The following is an 8697-nucleotide window of genomic DNA, read 5'->3' as shown; positions in this document are numbered from 1 at the left end:
AAATTGTTGCTTGTCCTCAAGCAACTGAAAATCAAATAAGATAAAAGAAGAGAATATACTATAGACTCCAAATTATCAATGAAACATAGCTCCAAATTAGATGAGCGGGACTAGTAGCTTTTTGCCTCCAAACAGTTTTGGCATCTCACTTTATCCTCTGAGGTTTCAGAATGATTGGCTTCTTTAGGAACTCAGAATCCAGATAGTGTATTGATTCTCCTAGTTAAGTATGATGATTCTTGAACACAGCTACTTATTGAGTCTTGGCCGTGGCCCAAAGCACTCTGTCTTCCAGTATTACCACCGGATACATACATGCCACAGACACATAATGGGTGAACCTTTTCAGATTGTGACTCAGCTTTGCTAGAGTCCCCAATTAGAGGTGTCCAGGGTTCTTAAGCACACTCTTATTGCCTTGGATCACAACTTTATTCTTTCTTTTTCTTTTTCGTTTTTTTTTTTTTTTGTATTCACTGCTTTTTCTTGCTTCAAGAATCATTTTTATGATTTTTCAGATCCTCAGTAACATGTCTCCTTTTTCATCATTCTTTCAAGAGCCAACAATTTTAACATTCATGAACAACAAATTCAAAAGACATATGCACTGTTCAAGCATACATTCAGAAAACAAAAAGTATTGTCACCACGTCAGACTAATTAAGCTAGTTTTAAAGATGAATTTGAAATCCTGTACTTCTTGTTCTTTTGTGATAAAAACAGTTTTCATTTAAGAAAGGTGATGGATTCATATTGATAGCTTTAAGGCATAGACACTAAGACACTAATGATCATAAGACACAAACATAGATAAACATAAAGCATAATTTTCGAAAAATAGAAAAGCAAAGAACAAGGAGATTAAAGAACGGGTCCACCTTAGTGATGGCGGCTTGTTCTCCTCTTGAAGATCCTATGGAGTGCTTGAGCTCCTCAATGTCTCTTCCTTGTCTTTGTTGCTCATCTCTCATGATTCTTTGATCTTCTCTAATTTCATGGAGGAGGATGGCATGTTCTTGGTGCTCCACCCTTAGTTGTCCCATGTTGGAACTCAATTCTCCTAGGGAGGTGTTTAGTTGCTCCCAATAGTCTTGTAGAGGAAAGTGCATCCCTTGAGGTATCTCAGGGATCTCATGATGAGAGGGGTCTCTTGTTTGCTCCATCTTCTTCTTAGTGATGGGCTTGAGGTCATGCCTTCTCAGTTGAACCGGCTTTGGATGCCATAAATGGTTATGGAAAAACAAAAAGCAATGCTTTTACCACACCAAACTTAAAAGGTTTGCTCGTCCTCGAGCAAAAGAAGAGGGAAGAGAGTAGAAGAAAAAGAAATGGAGGAGAGGGAGATGGCTTTGTGTTCGGTCATGTATGGGGAGAAGTGGTGGTTTATGAAGGATGGATGTGAGTGGTGAAGAGAAAGAGATGTTGAGGTGATTGGTGAATGGGTGAAGAAGAAGAGAGAGTGGTAGGGTTGTTTGGGGATCCTGTGGGGTCCACAGATCTTGTGGTGTCAAGGAAAAGTCATCCCTGCATCAATTGGCATCAAAAATCACGTTTTGACCCATTTCTGGCGTTAAACGCCGGGCTGATGCCCATTCCTGGCGTTTAACGCCAGGTTCTAGCCCTTTTCTGGCGTTTAACGCCAGTCTGGGCCCCTTTCTGGCGTTAAACGCCCAGAATGGTGCCAGACTGGGCGTTAAACGCCCAACTGCTAGGCTTACTGGCGTTTAAACGCCAGCAGCTTCTTCCTCCAGGGTGTGCTATTTTTCTTCCTATTTTTCATTCTGTTTTTGCTTTTTCAATGGATTTTGTGACTTCTCATGATCATCAACCTACAAAATAAAGTAAAATAACAAAAGAAAATAATAATTATAAAACATTGGGTTGCTCCCAACAAGCGCTCTTTACTGTCATTAGCTTGACAGAGGACTCCCATGGAGCCTCAGAAATACTCAAAACCGTGTTGGACCCTCCCAACACCAAACTTAGAGTTTGAATGTGAGGGTTCAACACCAAACTTAGAGTTTGGTTGTGGCCTCCCAACACCAAACTTAGAGTTTGACTGTGGGGGCTCTGTTTGGCTCTGTTTTGAGAGAAGCTCTTCATGCTTCCTCTCCATGATAGAGGGATATCCTTGGGCCTTAAACACCAAGGATTCTTCATTCACTTGAATGATCAACTCTCCTTTATCAACATCAATCACAGTCTTTGCTGTGGCTAGGAAGGGTCTGCCAAGGATGATGGATTCATCCATGCACTTCCCAGTCTCTAGGACTATGAAATCAGTAGGAATGTAATGGTCTTCAACCTTAACCAGAACATCCTCTACAAGTCCATAGGCTTGTTTTCTTGAATTGTCTGCCATCTCTAGTGAGATTTTTGCAGCTTGCACCTCAAAGATCCCTAATTTCTCCATTACAGAGAGGGGCATGAGGTTCACACTTGACCCTAAGTCACACAAGGCCTTCTTGAAGGTTATGGTGCCTATGGTACAAGGTATAGAAAACTTCCCAGGATCCTGCCTCTTTTGAGGCAATTGTTGCCTAGACAAGTTATCCAGTTCTTTGGTGAGCAAAGGGGGTTCATCCTCCCAAGTCTCATTTCCAAATAACTTGTCATTTAGCTTCATGATTGCTCCAAGGTATTTAGCAACTTGCTCCTCAGTGACATACTCTTCCTCTTCAGAGGAAGAATACTCATCAGAGCTCATGAAAGGCAGTAGTAAGTCCAAGGGAATCTCTATGGTCTCAGTATGAGCCTCAGATTCCCAAGGTTCCTCATTAGGGAACACATTGGAGGCCAGTGGACGTCCAGTGAGGCCTTCCTCAGTGGCGTTCACTGCCTCTTCTTCCTCCCAGAATTCGGCCATATTTATGGCTTTGCACTCTCCTTTTGGATTTTCTTCAGTGTTACTTGAGAGAGTGCTTGGGGGAAGTTCAGTAATTTTCTTGCTCAGCTGACCCACCTGTCCTTCCAAATTCCTAATGGAGGATCTAGTTTCAGTCATGAAACTTTGAGTGGTCTTTATTAGATCAGAGACCATTGTTGCTAAGTCAGAAGTATTCTGCTTAGAACTCTCTGTCTGTTGCTGAGAAGATGATGGAAAAGGCTTGCCATTGCTAAGCCTGTTTCTTCCACCATTATTATTATTGAAACCTTGTTGAGGTCTCTCTTGATTCTTCCATGAGAAATTTGGGTGATTTCTCCATGAAGAATTATAGGTGTTTCCATAGGGTTCTCCTAGGTAATTCACCTCTTCCATTGAAGGGTTCTCAGGATCATAGGCTTCTTCCTCAGATGAAGCCTCCTTAGTACTGTTTGGTGCATTTTGCAATCCAGACAGACTTTGAGAAATCAAATTGACTTGTTGAGTCAATCTCAAGAACTCCTTTCTTCTGATTAGTCCCATTATTCAAGGATTCCTTTCAGAAGTGTACATGAATTGGTTATTTGCAACCATTTCAATTAGCTCTTGAGCTTCTGCAGGCGTCTTCTTCAGATGAAGAGATCCTCCAGCAGAGCTATCCAAGGACATCTTAGATAGTTCAGAGAGACCATCATAGAAAATACCTATGATGCTCCATTCAGAAAGCATGTCTGAGGACATCTTCTGATTAATTGTTTGTATCTTTCCCAAGCTTCATAGAGGGATTCTCCATCCTTCTGTCTGAAGGTTTGGACTTCCACTCTAAGCTTACTCCATCTTTGTGGTGGAAAGAACTTTGCCAAGAAGGCACTGACTAGCTTTTCCCAAGAGTCCAGGCTTTCTTTAGGTTGAGAATCCAACCATATTCTAGCTCTGTCTCTTACAGCAAAAGGGAATAGCATCAGTCTGTAGACTTCAGGGTTAACCCCATTAGTCTTGACTGTGTCACAGATTTGCAAGAATTCAGCTAAGAACTGATGAGGATCTTCCATTGGAAGTCCATGGAACTTGCAATTCTGTTGCATTAGAGAAACTAATTGAGGCTTAAGCTCAAAGTTGTTTGCTCCAATGGCAGGGATAGAGATGCTTCTCCCATAAAAATCAGGAGTAGGTGCAGTAAAGTCACCCAGCACCTTCCTTGCATTGTTTGCATTATTGTTGTTTTCGGCTGCCATGTCTTCTTCTCCTTTGAAGAATTCGGTCAGGTCCTCTAAAGAGAGTTGTGCTTTGGCTTCTCTTAGCTTTCTCTTTAAGGTCCTCTCGGGTTCAGGGTCAGCTTCAACAAGAATGCTTTTGTCTCTGCTCCTGCTCATATGAAAGAGAAGAGAACAAGAAAATATGAAATCCTCTATGTCACAGTATAGAGATTCCTTGAAGTGTCAGAGGAAGAAAAATGGAAGACAGAGGTAAAAAATTCGAACTTATCAAAGAAGATGAAGTTCGAATTTTGCATTAAGGGATAGTGTTAGTCCAAAAATAGAAGGATGTGAGAAGGAGGAAAGTAATTTTCGAAAATTAAGTAAAAGATTTTGAAAACATTTTGAAAAACACTTAATTGATTTTCGAAAATAAGAGTGGAAAGAAATCAAGTGATTTTTGAAAAAGATTTTGAAATTAGAAGTTAAAAAGATTTGATTGAAAACTATTTTGAAAAAGATGTGATTAAAAAGATTTGATTGAAAAGTTATGGTTTTAAAAAGATGTGATTGAGAAGATATGATTTGAAAACAATTTTTTTTTAAAAGATATGATTTGAAAACAATTTTAAAAGATATGATTTGAAATCAATTTGAAAAGATATGATTTTAAAAATTAATGACTTGCCTAACAAGAAAAGATATGATTCAAACATAAAACCTTCCTAAACAGAAAAGGCAAAAAATGTTCAATCAAATCATTAATTGTTAGTAAGTATCTTTGAAAAAGGAAATAAATTGATTTTGAAGACATTTGATTGAAAAGATATGATTTGAAAAAGATTTGATTTTGAAAAACTTTGAAAACTTGAAAAAATTGATTTTGAAAACAAAATCTTCCCCCTTTGCCATCCTGGCGTTAAACGCCCAGAATGGTGCACATTCTGGCGTTTAACGCCCAAAACTATACCCTTTTGGGCGTTAAACGCCCAGCCAGGCACCCTGGCTGGCGTTTAAACGCCAGTCTGTCTTCTTCACTGGGCATTTTTGAATGCCCAGCTTTTTCTGTGTGATTCCTCTGCAGTATGTTCTGAATCTTCAATTCTCTGTATTATTGACTTGAAAAGACACAAATTAAAAATATTTTTGGATTTTTAATAATGAGGAATAATCAAAATGCAACTAAAATCAAATAACAATGCATGCAAGACACCAAACTTAGCAGTTTGTATACTATTGACACTAACAAAATGAGAATGCATATGAGAAACAACAAAACACTCAAGTCAATAGAATTCAAAGATCAAAACAAGGAAATCATCAAGAACAACTTGAAGATTAATTAAGACACATGCATAAATTCGAAAAATGCAAGAAGAACAGAAACATGCAATTGACACCAAACTTAAAATGAGACACTAGACTCAAACAAGAAATATTTTTGGATTTTATGATTTTGTAATTTTTTTTGGATTTTTTTTCGAAAATTATGTAGAAAAGGAAAATAAAGGTATCAAAATTCTTAATGAGAATTCCAGGAATCATGCAATGTTAGTCTAAAGCTTTAGTCTAAAGGAATTAGACATAGCTAGCTAAGCTTCAGCAAGACATTGCATTCAAGAGCTAAATTGATGATGATCAATCAGCTTTGGTGATGATAAGAACATCACCTTGAAACACTAGAATTCATTCTTAAGAACTCTGAAGAAAAATACCTAATCTAAGCAACAAGATGAACCGTCAGTTGTCCATACACAAGAACAATCCCCGGCAACGGCGCCAAAAACTTGGTGCACGAAATTGTGATCACTACAACTTCGCACAACTAACCAGCAAGTGCACTGGGTCGTCCAAGTAATACCTTACGCGAGTAAGGGTCGATCCCACGGAGATTGGTGGTATGAAGCAAGCTATGGTCATCTTGTAAATCTCAGTCAGGCAGACTCAAATGGGTATAGTGATAAACGAAAATACATAAAGATAAAGATAGAGATACTTATGTATATCATTGGTGTAAGAGCTTCAGACAAGCATATGAAGATGCCTTCCCTTCCATCTCTCTGCTTTCCTACTGTCTTCATCCAATCCTTCTTACTCCTTTCCATGGCAAGCTCGTGTAGGGTTTCACTGTTGTCAGCAGCTACCTCCCATCCGCGCAGTGAAAGCTAATGCACACACTCTGTCACAGTGCTGCCAATCACCGGTTTGGTTCCCTCCCCTACCGGAATAGAATAACTCTTTTGCGTCTGTCACTAACGCCCAGTAGGTTACAGGTTTGAAGCACGTCACAGTCATTCAATCATTGAATCCTACTCAGAATACCACAGACAAGGTTTAGACCTTCCGGATTCTCTTGAATGCCGCCATCAGGTCCTGCCTATTCCACGAAGACTCCGAAGAATCCAAGAGATATTCACTAAGCCTCGGATGCTTGTAGAACAAGAATGGTTGTTAGTCACCTTGTTCATGGGTGAGAATGGTGATGGGCGTCAATCATCACCTTCATCATGTTGAAGAACAAGTGATATCTTGGACAAAGAACAAGCGGAATTGAATGGAAGAACAATAGTAATTGCATTAATACTCGAGGTACAGCAGAGCTCCACACCTTAATCTATGGTGTGTAGAAACTCCACCGTTGAAAATACATAAGAACAGTGTGATCATTGGTTTCGGCCCCAAAGAGGGAACCAGAAGAACCAAGATGAAAATACAATAGTAAAAGGTCCTACTTATAGAAAACTAGTAGTCTAGGGTGTACAGAAATGAGTAAATGACATAAAAATCCACTTCCGGGCCCACTTGGTGTGTGCTTGGGCTGAGCAATGAAGTAATTTTCGTGTAGAGACTCTTCTTGGCGTTTAACTCCCGTTTTAGTGCCAGTTTGGGCGTTTAACTCCCATTCTTATGCCAGTTTGGGCGTTTAACGCTGGGAATTCTGAGGGTGACTTTGAACGCCGGTTTGGGCCATCAAATCTTGGGCAAAGTATGGACTATTATATATTGCTGGAAAGCCCAGGATGTCTACTTTCCAACGCCGTTGAGAGCGCGCCAATTGGGCTTCTGTAGCTCCAGAAAATCCACTTCGAGTGCAGGGAGGTCAGAATCCAACAGCATCTGCAGTCCTTTTCAGTCTCTGAATCAGATTTTTGCTCAGGTCCCTCAATTTCAGCCAGAAAATACCTGAAATCACAGAAAAACACACAAACTCATAGTAAAGTCCAGAAAAGTGAATTTTAACTAAAAACTAATAAAAATATAATAAAAACTCAACTAAAACTAGCAAAAACATACTAAAAACAATGCCAAAAAGCATACAAATTATCCGCTCATCAATTGGGCTGAGCATTGAAGCTTCCATGTGTAGAGACTTTTTTTGGAGTTAAACGCCAGCTTTTGTGCCAGTTCCGGCGTTTAACGCCGGGAATTCTGAAGCTGACTTGGAACGCCTGTTTGGGCCATCAAATCTCAGGCAAACTATGGACTATTATATATTGCTGGAAAGCCCTGGATGTCTACTTTCTAACGCAATTAATAGCGCGTAAATTGGCTTTCTGAAGCGCCAGAAAATTCACTTTGAGTGCAGGGGGGTCAGAATCCAACAGCATCTGCAGCCCTTTTCAGCCTCTGAATCAGATTTTTGCTCAGGTCCCTCAATTTCAGCTAGAAACTACCTGAAATCACAGAAAAACACACAAACTCATAGTAAAGTCCAGAAAAGTGAATTTTAAATAAAAAATAATAAAAATATAATAAAAACTAACTAAAACATACTAAAAGCATACTAAAAACAATGCCAAAAAGCGTATAAATTATCCGCTCATCATAACACCAAACTTAAATTGTTGCTTGTCCCCAAGCAACTGAAAATCAAATAGGATAAAAAGAAGAGAATATACAATGAATTCCAAAAACATCTATGAAGATCAGTATTAATTAGATGAGCGGGGCTTTTAGCTTTTTGCCTCTGAACAGTTTTGGCATCTCACTTTATCCTTTGAAGTTTAGAATTATTGGCTTCTATAGGAACTCAGAATCCGGATAGTGTTATTGATTATCCTAGTTAAGTATGATGATTCTTGAACACAGCTACTTTATGAGTCTTGGCCGTGGCCCAAAGCACTCTGTTTTCCAGTATTACCACCGGATACATCCATGCCACAGACACATAACTGGGTGAACCTTTTCAGATTGTGACTCAGCTTTGCTAGAGTCCCCAATTAGAGGTGTCCAGGGTTCTTAAGCACACTCTTTTTGCTTTGGATCATGACTTTAACCGCTCAGTCTCAAGTTTTCACTTGACACCTTCATGCCACAAGCACATGGTTAGGGACAGCTTGGTTTAGCCGCTTAGGCCAGGATGTTATTCTTGTAGGCCTTCCTATCCACTGATGCTCAAAGCCTTGGATCCTTTTTATTATCCTTGCCTTTTGGTTTAAAAGGGCTATTGGCTTTTTCGGCTTGCTCTTTTTTTTTTTTTTGAATTCACTGCTTTTTCTTGCTTCAAGAATCATTTTTATGATTTTTCAGATTCTCAGTAACATGTCTCCTTTTTCATCATTCTTTCAAGAGCCAACAATTTTAACATTCATGAACAACAAATTCAAAAGACATATGCACTGTTCAAACATACATTCA

General features: G+C 39.3%; 1 non-coding gene across 1 annotated transcript; it reads left to right on the top strand.

Annotated features, from left to right (window-relative positions):
* Positions 1-3586: 3586 nt before the first annotated feature.
* Positions 3587-3693, top strand: LOC130952555 (small nucleolar RNA R71). The gene has a single exon (XR_009074734.1). It is a non-coding gene; the product is annotated as a small nucleolar RNA R71 (small nucleolar RNA).
* Positions 3694-8697: the final 5004 nt, after the last annotated feature.

The sequence above is a fragment of the Arachis stenosperma genome, chromosome 9 (assembly GCF_014773155.1).
Source record: "Arachis stenosperma cultivar V10309 chromosome 9, arast.V10309.gnm1.PFL2, whole genome shotgun sequence".
In the NCBI taxonomy this organism is placed as follows: Eukaryota; Viridiplantae; Streptophyta; class Magnoliopsida; order Fabales; family Fabaceae; genus Arachis; species Arachis stenosperma.
This window is presented reverse-complemented; position numbering and strand designations above follow the sequence as displayed.